The sequence below is a fragment of the Astyanax mexicanus genome, chromosome 16 (assembly GCF_023375975.1).
Source record: "Astyanax mexicanus isolate ESR-SI-001 chromosome 16, AstMex3_surface, whole genome shotgun sequence".
Lineage (NCBI taxonomy): Eukaryota > Metazoa > Chordata > Actinopteri > Characiformes > Acestrorhamphidae > Astyanax > Astyanax mexicanus.
In genome coordinates, this window is record NC_064423.1 from 2574077 (window position 1) to 2591503 (window position 17427).

General features: G+C 38.8%; 1 protein-coding gene across 1 annotated transcript in view; it reads left to right on the forward strand.

The window, feature by feature from the left end:
- The window catches only part of tbl1xr1a (TBL1X/Y related 1a), a 103738-nt gene that overhangs the window by 33406 nt on the left and 52905 nt on the right, over positions 1–17427 (forward strand). The window contains exon 2 of the mRNA XM_022669973.2: positions 8791–8854. The gene's annotated coding sequence lies outside the window, so the exon portion shown is untranslated. The remainder of the gene's footprint in view (positions 1–8790; positions 8855–17427) is intronic.

A 17427-nucleotide genomic window follows, 5' to 3' on the forward strand; every position in this document is an offset into this window, starting at 1 on the left:
TAGTAGAAGAAGACGTAGTAGTAGTTGTAGTAGTAGTAGTAGTTGTAGTAGTAGTTGTAGTAGTTGTAGTAGTTGTAGTAGTTGTAGTTGTAGTAGTTGTAGTTGTTGTAGTAGTTGTAGTAGAAGACGTAGTAGTAGACGTAGTAGTAGAAGACGCAGTCGTAGTAGTAGTAGTAGTAGAAGACGTAGTAGTAGAAGACGTAGTCGTAGAAGTAGAATACGTAGTCGTAGTAGTAGTAGAAGACGTAGAAGAAGACGTAGTAGTAGTAGTAGTAGTAGTAGAAGACGTAGTAGTAGTTGTTGTAGTAGTAGTTGTAGTAGTAGTTGTAGTAGTAGTAGTAGCTGTAGTAGTAGTTGCAGTAGTAGTTGCAGTCGTTGTAGTTGTTGTAGTAGTAGTTGTTGTAGTAGTAGTTGTTGTAGTAGTTGTAGTTGTTGTAGTAGTAGTAGAAGACGTAATCGTAGTAGTAGTAGTAGAAGACGTAGTCGTAGTAGTAGTAGAAGACATAGTAGTAGTAGTAGTAGTAGTAGTAGAAGACGTAGTAGTAGAAGTAGTAGAAGACATAGTAGTAGTAGTAGTGGTAGTAGAAGACGTAGTAGTAGAAGAAGTAGAAGTAGTATAGAGTAGAGGATGAGTCTGAATGGTTCCCCAAAGGACCTATCAGAACCTACATTATACAATTAATTTAAATAACAAAAAAAATCTAGTTCTGCCTGGCGGTTAAATCAATATTGTGTAGCAATATACATACATTGCATATAACTACATAACCAATAAATAAAAAGTTTGAAAGAAGTATGATGGTGAAAGTAGTTTGATGGTGCACTGACTTGTGATTGGGGAATGTGAACTCTAGTCATTGCCACTGTGAATCTGCTTCTGCACAATGTAACTTTGGTGGAACATTCGCAGAACTTCTTACACACGTGTGAATTTGTCATTTAATGAAGTGATGTACGTGTAGGTACTGTAAAGTAAAGCAAAAAAATATATACTTCACTGACTTCACTGTTTGCTAGAACTGCTGAGTCATGTTAGTGTTCAGTCCTGTAATATTACTCTACCATCCCACTCCACATGCTTCTTTCACTTTTAGAGGATTGTCAAGAAATGCATGTGTAAAGCATCTTCTTTGATAGTGGCTCAAGTTGTAATTATCCTTACTCACTGTACGGCGAGTCCGGGATTGATGATTAATTCTTGTAATATCAGATAATGTGACTGTAGTTTTAGTTCAGTACCAGTCAAAAGTATGGACACACTTACTCATTGAGTGTTTTTGTGAATTACATAGTAAATGAATACTGAACACGTTTTAGTTACTAAATAATTCAGTATATTATTTTTCATAGTTTGGATTGCTTTATTATTAATCCAAAATGCAGAGCATTTTAAAATTGTATTTTTGTGCTGAATATTTATTGTGTATTGTTACAGTTCGATGTCTCAGACATGCAAAGCAGCCTGCATATCCACAAACCTGCTGTTCTGAGTGAGAAACGATGATGTGATCAGGCTGGTAACAGCTGAGCTAAAAACAAGCACTTAGCAGTTAGCCGCTCTCTGTGTCTTTAGATTTACTGCTTCTGCCTGTAATTTTTCAGCCGTGTCATCCGCTATGGATTTCTGTGGTCTGTTTCTGGGTTTAAGATGTTCGCGGGTCTATTTTTGGACACTGTGTTTGTCCGCCTGCCATGTGCATTAGCCATTGCATTAGCCTGTGTGCTTGTTGCTTTTTCTCTGCCTTTATTGGAGGGGATGTTTGAGGTTGGGGGGGGGGGGGGTGTAAAAGTGTGGTCTTTATTATTTAAATACTATCTTAGCTAATTTGAGCCCTCCCCATTGGACAGTCACAATCAGAGGTGGAAAGTAATGAATTACATTTACTCAAGTTACTGTAATTGAGTAGATTTTATGAGTAATTTGTATTTGTAATTTGTATTTTTTTTTTAGTTTTTTTTTTCTGAATTAAAAAAAAAAATAAAAAAATAACGAGTGTGGAATAATGAGGCAATAACGTCCTCACGCAATAAAAAATGTGCCCCGCCAGACAGAGCTGTCAGCTTTCAAAACTTCCACATTAAACCTGAGAAAACATGTGGTGTTTAGTATTTTTATTATTAAACAAACTGCTCAAATGTTAAAAAAAAAAAAAAACATTTAAATAGCAGTTAAAGCACAGCAATGGGAAGTTAAACTATAACAATGACCTGTAAAACTATAAAAATACAGTTTATAGTCACATATATGATCATTTTAACAGTAAAGAAAAAAAATGGATCATAGAAACCTATACCACTTGTCCTTAAAAAGGTTTTATGGGGTGATCTCAATAAATACTGCCCGAAAGGTCCAAATTATTATGTGGAATAATAGTTCATTAAAAATAGTTCATTTAATGTATGATTTGTTTTACTTTTTACATCAAGTATTTAAAAGTAACTATAACTTTTACTCAAAGTACATTTTAAATTGAGTACTTCTACTTACTTCTACTCGAGTAGATTTTTGGATGGGTACTTTTACTTTTACTCGAGTAGAATTTTAGCAAAGTAAAGGTACTTTTACTTAATTACAATTTTTCAGTACTTTTTCCACCTCTGGTCACAATGTATTGTTCTGTGTGTTATAATATAGTAGGACAGTGGTCGGCAGATGTGGCTCACAAGCATAAAACATCTGGCTTGTGAAGTTGTTTAAACTATAATGAATAAAAATGAAAAAAAAAAAAATAGCTTAAAAAGCTTCTCTGGTGAGCTTTTGTTTACATCCCTCCCCCGTCTCTCTCTGTCGTGCTTGGTGATACTTTAGTTTGCGCACGTTCTTGTTTTTTTACGCCCATGCGCGGGCTCCCTATCTCCTTATAAGGGCAATTTTTCATCAGTTGTTTCCCAATTCACTTGCCGGGGGTAGCAGTAGTGTATTTGACCGTGGCAATGGTTTGACCAAGCATGAGGAGCGGTTTGTTTATTTATTTATTTATTTTTATTTTTCCTTTCTTCTTGTGTTTACCTGCTTTGAGATCAACTGTTCTGCAATTGGGGTCAGCAACCCTCTGGGCTGGAGAGCTACTAGTCTGTAGTACTCCATCCCATTACACTTCATTTTACAAAATAGATTTTTTTTTTTTGTGGCCCGCCACGTAATGGCTTGGAAAATATGTGGCACATGGACACACTTAATTGCCGACCCCTGCAGTAACATAATGCAATTACAGAATATTTTTTTCGTAAAATAACTAAATATTAGCTTTATTTATTCAGTTAACATGCATACCATTTATTACATGTTAATTGACTCTTATTTTGCTAAGTCAACAAACTGGCTAATATTAAGGTCAGCAGAATATTTTGGGATTATATCATAATATTGTGCAATATATTGATTATTTAATGTTTCCTTAATCCCCTTCCAAACGCAGTTTATCTGGCTCACAGGTACTCAAATGGACATGGGTTCTGTTACCTGAACAGGCCGAACACTCGCTGTATGTTGTAGTGTTCTGTAGTTGTGATGATCAGTGTGCAATATCGCTGTATCACATTTTACCCTCCCTGACCTTCATCTTTCCCTTCCACCTTTACTGCAGGTCTCAGATGACCCAATTAATCCTCCTCTCTTATTCCATTCTGCTCCTCACCACGCTCTCCACAGAGCTGCTAAAAGGGTGCTAGTCAAGGTCCTGCAAAGGGCAGTTTCTGTAGTGAAAGTGTGGAGGGTGTAAAAAAAAAAAAATGCTGTAATCACAGAAAAGCCTGAGACGCAGAGACGTGTAGCCCCAGAGACTTGGAGACCTGTATTATCCCGGGACTTAGAGACCTGTTTTACCGAGGCGTAGAGACGGGTAGCCCCTAGACATAGAAATGTGCAGCCCCGAGACTTGGAGACCCCCGTTAACCCCCAAGCTTAAAGATGGGTAGCCTTGGGACTTAAAGACCCGTATTACCTTGAGACTTGGAGACCTGTTTTACTGAGACGTGGAGACGGGTAGTTCTAATATTTAGTGACAGGTAGCCCTGAGACATAAGGATGGGTAGTTCAGAGACTTAGAGACATGTAGCCCCGAGCTTAGAAACGGATAGCCCCGAGTCTTGAGAGACAGGTAGCCCAGACACTGAGAGGCTGATAGCCCCAAGAAAAAGAGATATGTAGCCGTGTAGCCCCAAACATAGAAAAGGGTAGCCCAAAGACTTAAAAACAGGTAGCCCGAGACTGAGAGACGGGTAGCCCCGAGACTTAGAGACAGGTATTCCCGAGACTTAGAGAGGTATTCCCAAGACTTAGAGACCTGTATTACCTCAAGACTTAGAGACGGGTATTTCCAAGACTTAGAGGCCAGTATTTCCGGGTATTACCGAGACGTAGAGGCCGGTATTACCGAGACGCAGAGACTGGTAGCCTTGGGACGTAGAGACGTGTGGCCCAGAGACATAGAAACCTGCTAGCCCAGAGACTTAGAAATAGATAGCCCCAAGATGCAGAGAACTGCATTACCCCAAGACTTGGAGACCTGTATTACCAAAACTTAGAGACAGGTAGTCCTTAGACTTAGTGACCGGTAGCCCCGGGACTTTTGTTCCAGGATTTAGAAACGTGTAGCTTTGAAACTTGAAATGTGTAACCCTGTAATTTCGAGACCTGCATCACCCCGAGACTTGGAGACGAGCAGCCCTGAAGCCCAGAACTATAGATAGATTGCACAAATTTAAAAAAACACATAGCCTGAAACTATAGATGGATAGCTCAGTGCTAAAGATGGATAGCTCAGTGCTAAAGATGGATAGGCCCAAAAAGTAAACTGATAACTGATAACATGAGTCTTTCACATCTTTGTGGAGGATTTTTTTTTTTTACTCTTCTTTACAGAATCGTTTTTATTCAGACACATTGAAGGGTTTTCCAGCATAAATTTCCTGTTTAAGATCATCCACAGCATTTCAGTCAGACTTTGACTAGACCACTCCAAAACCTTCATTTTCATTTTCACCTTCATTCAGTTTTATTTTTAATTTTTATTTAAGCCATTTAGAGATGGACTTGCTGCTGTGATTTGGGTCATTGTCCTGCTGCAGAACCCAAGTACACAAACTAATTGCTGTACATTCTCCTTCAAGATATTTTTTTTGGGTAGGTTTTTTTCTGTTAATAAATTAAAATATTATTTAAATGCTGTGTTTTTGTATAAACCTAGATTATCTTTGTCTAAAAAAATGTAAGTATGATTTTAAAAAAAGCAAGAGCAAAAACTGTATGAGGCAAACGCTTTTTCAAAGCACTGTATGCACAACTCTGGGCCAGGGCTCAGATCAGACGGTTTAAAATTCAGTTTTCTCAACAGGAAATTACTTCCAGCATGAATTTAATAACAACTTCCTCTCCACTCGACTGGAGCTGTAACTCCAGACTGGTGGATGTTGCACAGTTTCACAGATGACTGGGAAATCGTCGTTAATTTTAAGTTTACAGTTTGCGTGTGATTGTTCTCAGTGCCTGCTGGGTAATCCAGTCTTTTTAATGTGTTGATGTAGAGCAGTGCATGTTCTCCACCCGATTCTTCTGTACTGAATGTAAATTGGACCCTGTTTCTTATATACAGTTCTGAAGGGGGTCGAGCGAAGTCCCGTCTGACCCATTTAAACTGGGAGTATTATGGTATGTGCAGTGACCTCCAGCCATTTTCCAGCACTAATAGTTTGTTAATGGCGATGGCTGAGGAAGCACATTTGGAAGTGATTTGTTGTTTCCTGTGGGCTGTTCTGGAAGAGTTTAGTTATAACTTTGGTCTATATGTCAACAGACGACTTTACTAAACGTTATTCGGTCTTGCTCTGCAGTAACAATACTGACGCTTCTTCAGCAGAGCTCATTTGCATGGGATTTGCACTTTAAATCACTGCTACTGAGAGTCTTTGTTCATTGTGTGGGTGCTGGTACTGGACAAAACAATGATAGCTCATTTAACAAGCTTAAATAAATGATTTAACTTTATTTTAAATTATATTTACAGTGGGGCTGGGCGGTATGCTGGTTCATCCGGTATACTGAAGGGGTATTGAAGTTGATGTCCGTAAGTTTTTGGATTTAGGAGATTTAGGGCCCTCTCTGGTGAGAATGGGTAATTGCACCAAGCAAGAATCATTTTAAACTGGGCGGGTGTGATGTTTTTTATATCACAATATCATGTTATATCACATTGACGTATGTTTTCAGTTATTCTTCGAAAAATATGACAAAATAATATCATTGCTTACTTTTTTCCAACTTTATTTCAAAGTGACATTAAACCCAACTTTCACAAGTGAGAGTTACTACCTTTTAGTGCAGCAATATATATGTATCAAATATAAAACACAGATGAGGTAGATGCAGTACCTAATTTTTTCAAAAGAACAATGCCTCTCCATTGTTCAGCTCTCATGAGTTTAATAACGTAAAGCATGTCGTAAACCGGCTTGTCCGCGCAATAACGTTAAGGTAAGCAGCACGATAGACAATTTTCTATCATCTGGGGGTGTCACAATTTCGTTATTTCATCGGAATCGATCGAAATTATGCCATGGTCTCGAGCCTCGAAGTTAAAAAGAGGATTGACGATCCCCCCCTCTAAGCTACACATTGTGACTGCTGAAAGAGCAGCTCTTTCTCCAGAGAATGTGGACATTCTCATCTTCTTAAAGAAAAACTTCAAAATATAAAAATAACAGTTGTTTTGTCTAGCCTCAAATATGTTAATAGTTTTGGTACCTTAAGGAGCATCTTTCTCTCAGATAAAGTTAATAATATATCTTTATTAAAGAAAAAAACTTCTCATTCTCAGGGACCGAAAAAGTCTTAAAGTCTTATGTTTCATGTTTAACTGTTATAGTAGGATAGAGTTCAGTTTGTTAAGGCTCTATTTGATCTATTATTTTGTACATGACTGTTCCTGTATTTATTTATTATTTATTTTATTATGTTGCACATCGCTGTTTTAGTAGTGCACACTGCTGCTACCATATATATTATATATTACCATATTTTTCGGACTATAAGGCGCACTTAAAAACTTTTAATTTTCACAAAAATTGACAGTGCGTCTTATAATACGGTGCGCCTTTTGTATGGATTTTACTCGTCAGGTTGTAAGGAGCAGTAAACACACACTCCGTGCAGCGTTATAGAGAGTTTCAGTGCTATACAGAGTCCAGAGCCGTGCAGCTCCGAGGCTGGAGCAGCAATAGCATTAGCTAGATGCTAACCGCTAAGCTAGCTAGCTTATTCACTGAGATCAGTATTATCTAAATTTTACTCGTCAGGTTGTAAGGAGCAGTAAACACACACTCCGTGCAGCGTTATACAGAGTTTCAGTGCTATACAGAGTCCAGAGCCGTGCAGCTCCGAGGCTGGAGCAGCAAATAGCATTAGCTAGCTTATTCACTGTTCAGAGATCAGTATTATCTAAATTTTACCCGTCAGGTGTAAGGAGCAGTAAACACACACTCCGTGCAGAGCCGTGCCGCTCCGAGGCTGGAGCAGCAATACCGCTTAGCTAGCTAGCTTTTTCACTGTTCAGAGATCAGTATTTTCTAAATTTAGCACTTTTAATACTGCTGGAGCAGTATTATTAGAGTTAGATGCTAATCGCTAAGCGTTCACCGTTCAGAGGTGAGTTATCGGCCTGTAAGTCTGTGCTGCTTTGCCTGGCTAGCATTAGCTAGATGCTAAGCGCTAACTCTCTCAGAGGTGAGTTTTATCAGCCTGTAATCTGCTTGTTTACCGTGTTAAAACAAGCTACGGGGGACGAATCGCTAGCTAATATCTCACTGTCTTACCAGAACACGCAGGATTACTCAGTGTAACGCTGTCGTTTAAGTTTGGGTTAACTTTACTAGTTTAGGTGACTAGCTAGCGTGCTAGCGGATAGCTATGCTAACGCTGGTGCAGCAAGCCTTAGTGGACATCTGGAAATCTAAGCTTACTGTAAATAAACTGAAGCACGTTACTCACCCAAATAAACAGTTTTCAGGAGAGGAATCTGTGTAGATTAATATCCAGCACTCGTTTGACTTTGAAATAGCTAGATTTGTATACTGAGACGCTCCACCGGCAAGCGACCACCCCCGGTGGGGGAAGGGAAACATGGCGCCACCCCTGTTCACTTTGATATAGGCACCCTTTCTAGTGTCACTTAACGCGCCTTATAATGCGATGCGCCCTATGTATGGAAAAATAGCAGAAAATAGGCGTTCTTTGATAGTGCGTCTTATAATACGGTGCGCCTTATAGTCCGAAAAATACGGTACATATATATCTTAATTAAATTATTTAAATTTGACCATTAGAGCCTAATGTGGTGTATTACAGATCACTTGTATCACTTTGCATTACTTATATCAAGCCCACGTTTTGAAATAAGATATTGTAAATTTGATGAATCAAACCAATGACTGACCAAAGACTAATCTAAAACTGGCATAGGCCTCTCCGCTGGAAAAAAAAAAGAATAAAGAAAATCGAGAATCGAATCTTGACCCTAAAATAAACCCGGAAATAAAATCGAATCGAGGATTTAGACAATCGTGACGTCCCCTACTATCGTCCCCACGATATTTATCGTCATATCGTACAGCACTATTCTACAGTATTATAAGCCATGTCTGGTTGTGTTCTGCTGCTGCTGCTGCTGCTGCTGCTGCTGGATATTCTCTATAACACGTCTCTTAGTCGGCCCTGCTGTTCCTGGCCTGTGCGCTTGTGTGTTTTAAACAACACCGTGTTTGATGGGGATTTTTGTTTGTTCTTATTATTTCCAGGCTGAAGACTCTACCCGGCAGTGTAAGGTTAAAGACTGACATCCCAACACGACCTGATCACATGGTAAGCTGAGATAAGCCCTTTAATCATCCTCGCACCACACGGGCGACTATTTGTTTTGGTCAGCATCAAGCCGCCATCAGTCGTGCCCGGTGCCGCGGGCTTCGGTAATCCTGCAGGAGTAACAATAGCAATAATATCTCCACTGCTGGATTATACAGTCTAGAAATGATTGTCCGTGTGTTTGAACACTGAAATATTATTTCCTGCCCTGCTGTCAGCTCTTTCATCAGATATCGGTCCACAGACTGTTGATACTGTTGTCATGGTAACAGTGGGTGACGGGGAGAACCGCAGCTCTGCTACAGTACGCGGTGGGGACGCGTCCTAAACGTGCTGAAAGAGCTGCGGCAGAATTCATCCGAGGCTTTACTAGAATAAACAAGAAGAAATAAGAAGACAATCTCGCCCAGGGACCGCCTTATTGCATGCCACCTCAGAGCAAACACGTATAACACAAGTGCCTAAATCATTTTCAAGTCTACCAATATTTGCTATATCCCTGCAGTATGTATGTGGAGCCCTAATCTATAATTTTATCCCTGATTTATACGGCCAATTACCCAACTCACTCATTATGCTGATGCTGTAGCATTGCTGAGTAGCATCAACACAGCGTTAACGCTCGGAGGAAAGCGCAGCGACTCTGTTCTGATACATCAGCTCACAGACGCAGCCTTGTGCTGATCCACATCACCCTAGGAGTGATGAGGGGGAAAGAGAGAGCACCATCTGCTGTACCCACCCAGAGAAAGAGAGCAAGACCAACTGTACTCTAACGGTGCTCCGGTAGCTGATGGCAAGCTACATGGTCAGGATTCAAACCAGTGATCTCTAATTCATAGTGGCAGTGTTTAGACAGGTGGACCACTCAGAGCCCCCCAGTTTTACGTTTTTGATCAGGGTGTGTACTTTACAAGCAGTCCCTTAATTAATCTCTTTGGCACCGGCTGCAGTGATTTCTGCAGTTTCCGATATTTAAAATGTACCGGGTAAAGTGGAAAGAATGGAAACTGTTGTAGTTTTTGCTGTTATGTTTTGTAGTCCATCATAAGTTTAGAAAATGGCCTGTCGGAACTCTATTGCTATAAATGATACAAAAATAATTGTAATGTCTTTTTTTATGCTATCATATACAGCTCTGAAAAAAACATTGAGAGCACTTCAGTTTCTGAATCAGTTTCTCTGATTTTGCTATTTATAGGTTTATGTTTGAGTAAAATGAACATTGTTGTTTTATTCTATAAACTACAGACAACATTTCTCCCAAATTCCAAATAAAAATATTGTTATTTAGAGCATTTATTTACAGAAAATGAGAAATGTCTGAAATAACAAAAAAGACGCAGAGCTTTCAGACCTCAAATAATGCAAAGAAAACAAGTTCATATTCATAAGGTTTTAATAGTTCAGAAATCAATATTTGGTGGAATAACCCTGGTGGTTTTTAATCACACTTTTCATGCATCTTGGCATCATGTTCTCCTCCACCAGTCTTACACACTGCTTTTGGATAACTTTATGCTGCTTTACTCCTGGTGCAAAAATACAAGCAGTTCAGTTTGTTGGTTTGATGGTTTGTGATCTTCCTCTTGATTAAATTCCAGAGGTTTTCAATTTGGTAAAATCAAAGAAACTCAATTTTAAGTAGTTTTTTATTTTATTCCAGAGCTGTATATATATATGTGTGTGTGTGTGTGTGATTTAAGCTGGTATGTCGCCTTCATTTAAAAATTATGTTCAATAGGTATTTATACAGTACCACCAAATGTTTGGACACATCTCTAATTATTCTGTAAAGAAAAGTATGAAACAAACCAGAATTTAGATTCTTCTAAGTATCACCTTTTTCTTTGAGGGCAGATCTGCACACTCTTGGTATTTTAATCTCAGGGTCTCCATGAGGGAGAGTCACCTGGAATAGTTGGTTTTGGAGTAACATATTGGATCGTATTTAACATATAAACATAGAGCAGTTGCCTATTTTGCTGATAGTGCTGTTTGCTGGAGTGATAGACTGACGAGAGAAGACTGCTTCCCCACAGCAGCTCTGGTTGAGTTTGAGTCAGATAGGGTTAGTAGCTGACGCACTGAACTGGAATTTAAATTTTAGGATCGTACAGAGACGTATAAACGTTTAAATCATTAAAAATAACAGACTATGATCATTTTCTTTACTCAACTTTCAAACTTTGTTTTGGCAAGCCGCCAGCCAATTATAAATATATATATATATATATTTCTTTGTATGTTTTACTGCTTGTTTGGCGTTATAAGGTCACATTTGGTAAAGTTAAGTAGATTTATTTATTACTTGTTTTGTCTGATAATTTACGGCTGTTTTAAGGATAGAATAATGGTTTACTTGTTTTACATTGTTTGAATGTGCGTAGTTCGACAGGTTTACCTTATTCATTTGATCATTAGATTATTGTACTGAAACTGTGACTTTAATGAGTAGTAACTAGTAATTTAACTAGTAAGTCAAATTAGGGAATTTATAGTGCCTATGTTTCAAGAAATATATCTATATATGTCGCCAGGTATCATTATGATACTATCTAAATGAAACAATGTATCGCAGCATCAATATATTGTCCCAACCCTTATACTCAACAGAAAACAAAACCAGTGTTGTAATTGTGTTTGTAATTGGCAGCCACCTTTAGGGTTTCACCCGTATACTTTTTTTCCGGAAAGCCACACTCCTCCACAGTGTATAATCACCTCTCAGATAAGAGCAGTTTGATGGTTAAGGATGCAAAACAGGAGAGTTCCTGCTGCTGTGGCGTGGTCACTGCCTGATGTGCATATGATTAGCCGTATCATGCGCTGGCTTTGTGCCTGACGCAGCTCCTCTGTGAACAATAGCGTGGCGTGTTGGATTCATCCAGAGGAAGTGGAGCTGTCTGCAGCAGGTGTTCTGGCAGTTGTTAACGGACACCTCCCGCACCTTGATTCTGCTGCTGGGGGAGGGGAGCGCTACGGCACGCTCAGCCTCGCTCCTCACGCTGCAGACCCGCGCTGCTGAGGCTGTGCTTTGATGAGAAACAGTGACGTCTGATTTCCTGTTTCTGGGTTTTACTCTGAAGATTTGTAAAGTTCCATTTTAAAGATGAACTTGTGGAAATTGCTGCTATTTTTCGTTTTTCTTTTTTTTCTTTTTTTTTCCATCTTTCAGTGTAGAGAAGTTTTGCAACCCCAGTGTCTTTTCTGCTTTATTTCTTCCAGAACTTTTCTCACGCCCCTAGTCTCCAAATGAAGTGTCTAACGCCTTTTTTAGCTTTTGAGAAAAAGGTATTATTATTAGTGGTGTCAATCGATTAGACAATTAACTGTGATTAATTGCTTTTGTTTTTCTTCAGACGCAAATTTTTATAGTGGATATTTGAATGTAAATAAAAGAATGATTGTAAAAAATGTCAAATGCGATTATATTAGTATTAGCGGTGTCAATTAAAATTATACAAGTATATACTTGTATGTTTGAGGGGAGATAAAATCAACGTAGGGTGCTGGAATAAAGAATGCATAAATGCATAAATTGGATTGTAATAGTCTCCACTTGGTTGTGAGGATTTCTGAATTCAAACTTTATTTGCTAAGTATAAAAATCTCAGGGATGATCATTTAAATGGCCTGGGGGAAATATGTATCGGCCAGTATTCAGTAATGTGTATACTAGTGCTGTGCGATATGATGATAAATATCGCACAGCACTAGTGTACACATAACTATTGTTTCTACAGTAATCTAATCAATTATTTATGCAGATATATAAAGTAGGCTACGATGAAATGTATTGGCGTGGTCACTTTTCGTAAACTCAGTTTATATAAGTGATAATAAAGTAATCTTTGCAAAAAAGCTTCATAATGTGGTTTTGCGACATGACTCTGCTTTACGTTATTTCACAGACACGAGCGTACTATATTTAAAAACATGTTCTGTCTCTGTTTCACTTCAAGCATAGTCTTAATATGACTGGTTATGGTTCTGCAGAGTTAAATTACAAGAGATTTAGGAGAAAAAAACACAAACCATAGTCTTAATATGACTGGTTGTGGTTTGCACTTATTGTTTGCACTATATAAGAGCTAGAAAAGTAAAATTTCTATTTCTTATAGAATCAATGTGTGAGAGAAACCAGTCTGTTAAGTTTGCGTTATATGATTTTGTCTAATAAAACTCTAGTTTTTAAGCCATTTTTCATTTTTGACTTTGACTTTTTTTTATTTATTTTTAAATCTCGTCTCGTCTCGTTCTCGTGGACCCAGTGTCTTGTCTCGTCTCGTCTCATTTCGTCTTGCGATATTAATGTCTCCTCACACCCCTGTCTGTATGGTTAGTTTGCTAAAGAGTAAATGTATCTATATGGATTAGATTGAGAACATTTTAAAGTGCAGTGTTCCTTATAAAGTGTTTTATAAAGGGTTTTGAAGCTCTTTTGGAGTGAAGTCAGGTGATTCAGGTGGTTCACGATTGTGGCCTTTGGCAGTTCACATCTGCTGTCTGCATACTCAAGCAGTGCTGAGATTATATAAGAAAAATGGAGGGCATTCTGGGACATCTATGCCTGGCTGGAATCTGTGGAGGAGATAAAAAATATTTGTGATATAAAAGGAAAAATACTGGCTGTAAATCTGGCATGTTTACTTCCAAGCCGAGGAAATCCAGCCCAGGAATCTCAGCCCGTCATTATATGGTAGTGTGGAAAACAGGAAGGCGATGTTAGTCTGATTAGCAGGTGCAGCTGCCTCACAAAGAGTCTTCAGAGACAGGAGAGATGGTTTTGTGAGCTGCCCATATAAAGGAAGTGGCTTTTATCCCAGCATATCTGTCTTCGAGCTTCTCCTCTGCAGACAAGAGACTATTGAGATTAGCCAAAATCTGCCGTCTCTCGGCCATTTCAGCTCAGGTATTCCTCTCTCCTCAGCAAAGACGTCCATTACAGTCTTACAGTGTTTATTCAGACGCAGGGACTGCACTCCCTTAAAATAAATTACAATTTTAATGAAACTTTTTAGCTCAAACCAGAATAAAACTCTTAAAAAGCATAGTTTTTTACGAGGTTGTGTACATTTCAACACCTTTTATTACCACTTTATAAATGTATTTTGTCTTGCTTAAAAAAAAAAAAAATTGAACACTAAAATTTTATATATATATATATATATATATATATATATGGGTTGTACCTGTGTTGGGTCAATAAACCAATTTCCAACATCTGACTGTTCACTTCAGTCTAGGTTGTATACAGTCAGTGGCGCAACTGTGTTTTCCACTGCCAATATATCAATTTACCACCGCACCCATCAGCGCAGATATATTCACAAGCACTGTTCTTGCTATTTAAACGATGCAGGGGGAAGATATAAAAATAGACTGTTGCATAATGCACCTTGCACAGTAGCTAAAATTTATATATGCCAGCAGACCTACCAATAAATTGGTGTGTTTTGCAGTGTGCTCTTGTAAACCCATAACTAAGCCCCTAGTTCTGTGTAGCTAGTGGCTGGTTGTTTGGTAAAGTGCCGTGTTGTTGGGTGAAGTGGCGGGTTGTTGGGTGAAGTGGCGGGTTGTTGGGTAAAGTGGCGGGTTGTTGGGTAAAGTGGCGTGGTGTTGGGTAAAGTGGCGTGGTGTTGGGTAAAGTGGCGTGTTGTTGGGTAAAGTGCCGTGTTGTTGGGTAAAGTGGCGCGTTGTTGGGTGAAGTGGCGGGTTGTTGGGTAAAGTGGCGTGGTGTTGGGTAAAGTGGCGTGGTGTTGGGTAAAGTGCCGTGTTGTTGGGTAAAGTGCCGTGTTGTTGGGTAAAGTGGCGCGTTGTTGGGTGAAGTGGCGGGTTGTTGGGTAAAGTGGTGTGTTGTTTGGTGAAGTGGCGGGTTGTTGGGTGAAGTGGCGGGTTGTTGGGTAAAGTGGCGTGGTGTTGGGTAAAGTGCCGTGTTGTTGGGTGAAGTGGCGGGTTGTTGGGTAAAGTGGTGTGTTGTTTGTTGGGTAAAGTGCCGTGTTGTTAGGTGAAGTGGCGGGTTGTTGGGTAAAGTGGTGTGTTGTTTGTTGGGTAAAGTGCCGTGTTGTTGGGTAAAGTGGCGTGGTGTTGGGTAAAGTGCCGTGTTGTTGGGTGAAGTGGCGGGTTGTTGGGTAAAGTGGTGTGTTGTTTGTTGGGTAAAGTGCCGTGTTGTTGGGTGAAGTGGCGGGTTGTTGGGTAAAGTGGTGTGGTGTTTGTTGGGTAAAGTGCCGTGTTGTTGGGTAAAGTGCCGTGTTGTTGGGATAGTACTATGATTAAGGTTACATAATGAGGCAGAAACAGTCTACACAGAGTATACACAAGTGCATGGAATGTAAATGCATTTAAATATTAAATACAGGGGATTTTTTGCAATGGTTGCCTTGGAGAGTTTTATTTTCACAGGTAGCGTAGAGGATTAGCTGCAATAGCTAACGGCTAACCGGCGACGCTAACTGTCTTTCTGAGCTTGGAATTAATCATTGTTTTTTAATAACTGATTGATTTGTTAGTGCTGGTTAGGGTCTGTGGGATCTATGGTTTGATATTAGATGTGGATTATGGCTGTAGTTCACTTGTTACTTCACTTGTTACTTATTACATTTACAAAGATGAAATGCATTTGCTAGCTAGGCTAACAGACAGATTTTTACTGAAGATGTCTAACGGTTAACTGGTGATGCTAACTGCATTTCTGAACTAAATTAATCACTGTTTTTTAATAACAGATGGGTGTGTTTGTGTTTGTAGATGCTGTGGTTTTATAGGATATGTAGGTTATGACTATAGTTTACTCCAGTCTGTAGTTAATATGTTACCTTTACAACACCAGAATGCAGCTGCTGTCGATTCAGTGCTAGCTAGGCTAACAGACAGCTAGCACAGCTAGTGTTAATCTGTTTACCTCTCGGACGCTCATTTGGTCAGTCATTGGTTTGATTCATCAAATTTACAATATCTTATTTCAAAAGGTGGGCTTGATATAAGTGATGCAAAGTGATACAAGTGATCTGTAATACACCACATTAGGTTGCGTAGCGCGCTGCGCTATTTGCGTAGCATGCACGTGTGCTTGCGTAGCTTAGAGGGAGGGATCGTCAATCCTCTTTTTGACTTCAGGGCTCGAGATCATGACATAATATTGATCGATTTCGATGAAATATCGAAATCGTGACACCCCTAGTAAGTGGATCGGCTGCGCTCGCCCAATATCCGATTCGTCGAATTACGTCAATATCGGCCCTGATACCGGTATTGTATCAGATCGGTCGCTTCTCTAATAATTACTCTGTGACCCGCTGTGTGGTTTCTGTTATAGTTAAATAGTTACTTCAGTAATATGCATGTAGCACCATTTAATGTCTATGGTTAGAGCTTTTTATAGTGTCACTTTTGTTGTTGTAATATAGGCAGAAGACTTTATAACTTCATGGTCTTACTTTTTAAGGTCAGTTTTTTTCATTGTCTGCTGATGGAGTTGGTTCAGATTTGAGTTGGTGAGGATCAAACGATAGATAGATAGATAGATAGATAGATAGATAGATAGATAGATAGATAGATAGATAGATAGATAGATACTTTATTTATCCCGAAGGAAATTTAGGCATCCAGCAGCAACAACACAATACAATAAGAAACAGATTCAAACATAAATTAAAACAGAAGAATAGAGAAAAAGAAGAAGAAAAGAGAAAAAAAAAAACCACGACTTTCACTCCGACTGTCAACTTGTAGTGTAGTGAAACTCCAGCTTTAGTTTTGGTTTCACACTGAAGTTTAGCAAATAAGCGACTAAAGAACTGCATTCTACCAGATCTAACCAGATTCACACCTGCTCTTTTGGTTTGGGCTAAATTGAAAAGTCTGGACCAAACAAAGAAGCTGTGAAATTTTGTCAGGACTGTGGCTGTGGTGTTACTGGAGATCAAACTTGTCAATTGATGATGATGATGATGATGATGATGATGATGATGATGATGAGCCATTTGGGAGACTTTCTTGCGTGATCAATAGCTAAATATTGATTTATTTATTTATACTATATACTGGCAGCATGAATGGTTACATTAGTGCCTGTAGATCCGGCTACTGTAAATGAAGACTGTTCCTTTTTTTTAGGTTAAACGTCAACAATATTTCAGTGGCTGATCAAAAAAAAAATATATCGATATATGATTTATCAGGTATAAATAACGTAAATATATACATTTACAGCACAACATGTTCTGTACATTCTCATGTGCTTATGGTCTTGTGTAAATATGTACGGTATGGATTAACCAAGTCTAAATAGTTTAATTCATAGTGTTTTGGCTTACAGGAGAATTACACATACTGTACACATTCAATCACATGCAAATAACATTTTCATAATTCTCAACAATACACAGTGATGATGCTCTTCACGCTTAACTGATCTCAGTTTAGGAAGTGCTGCGTCAGATAATTCCAGAATGTATGTAAATCATAAGGAAGTGGATCATTACAGTATCAGTGCTGAGAGAGCTCTGATAGTCAAGCTTAAATACTTGTACACTACTGGTCGAAAGTTTTAGAACACCACTATATTTCCC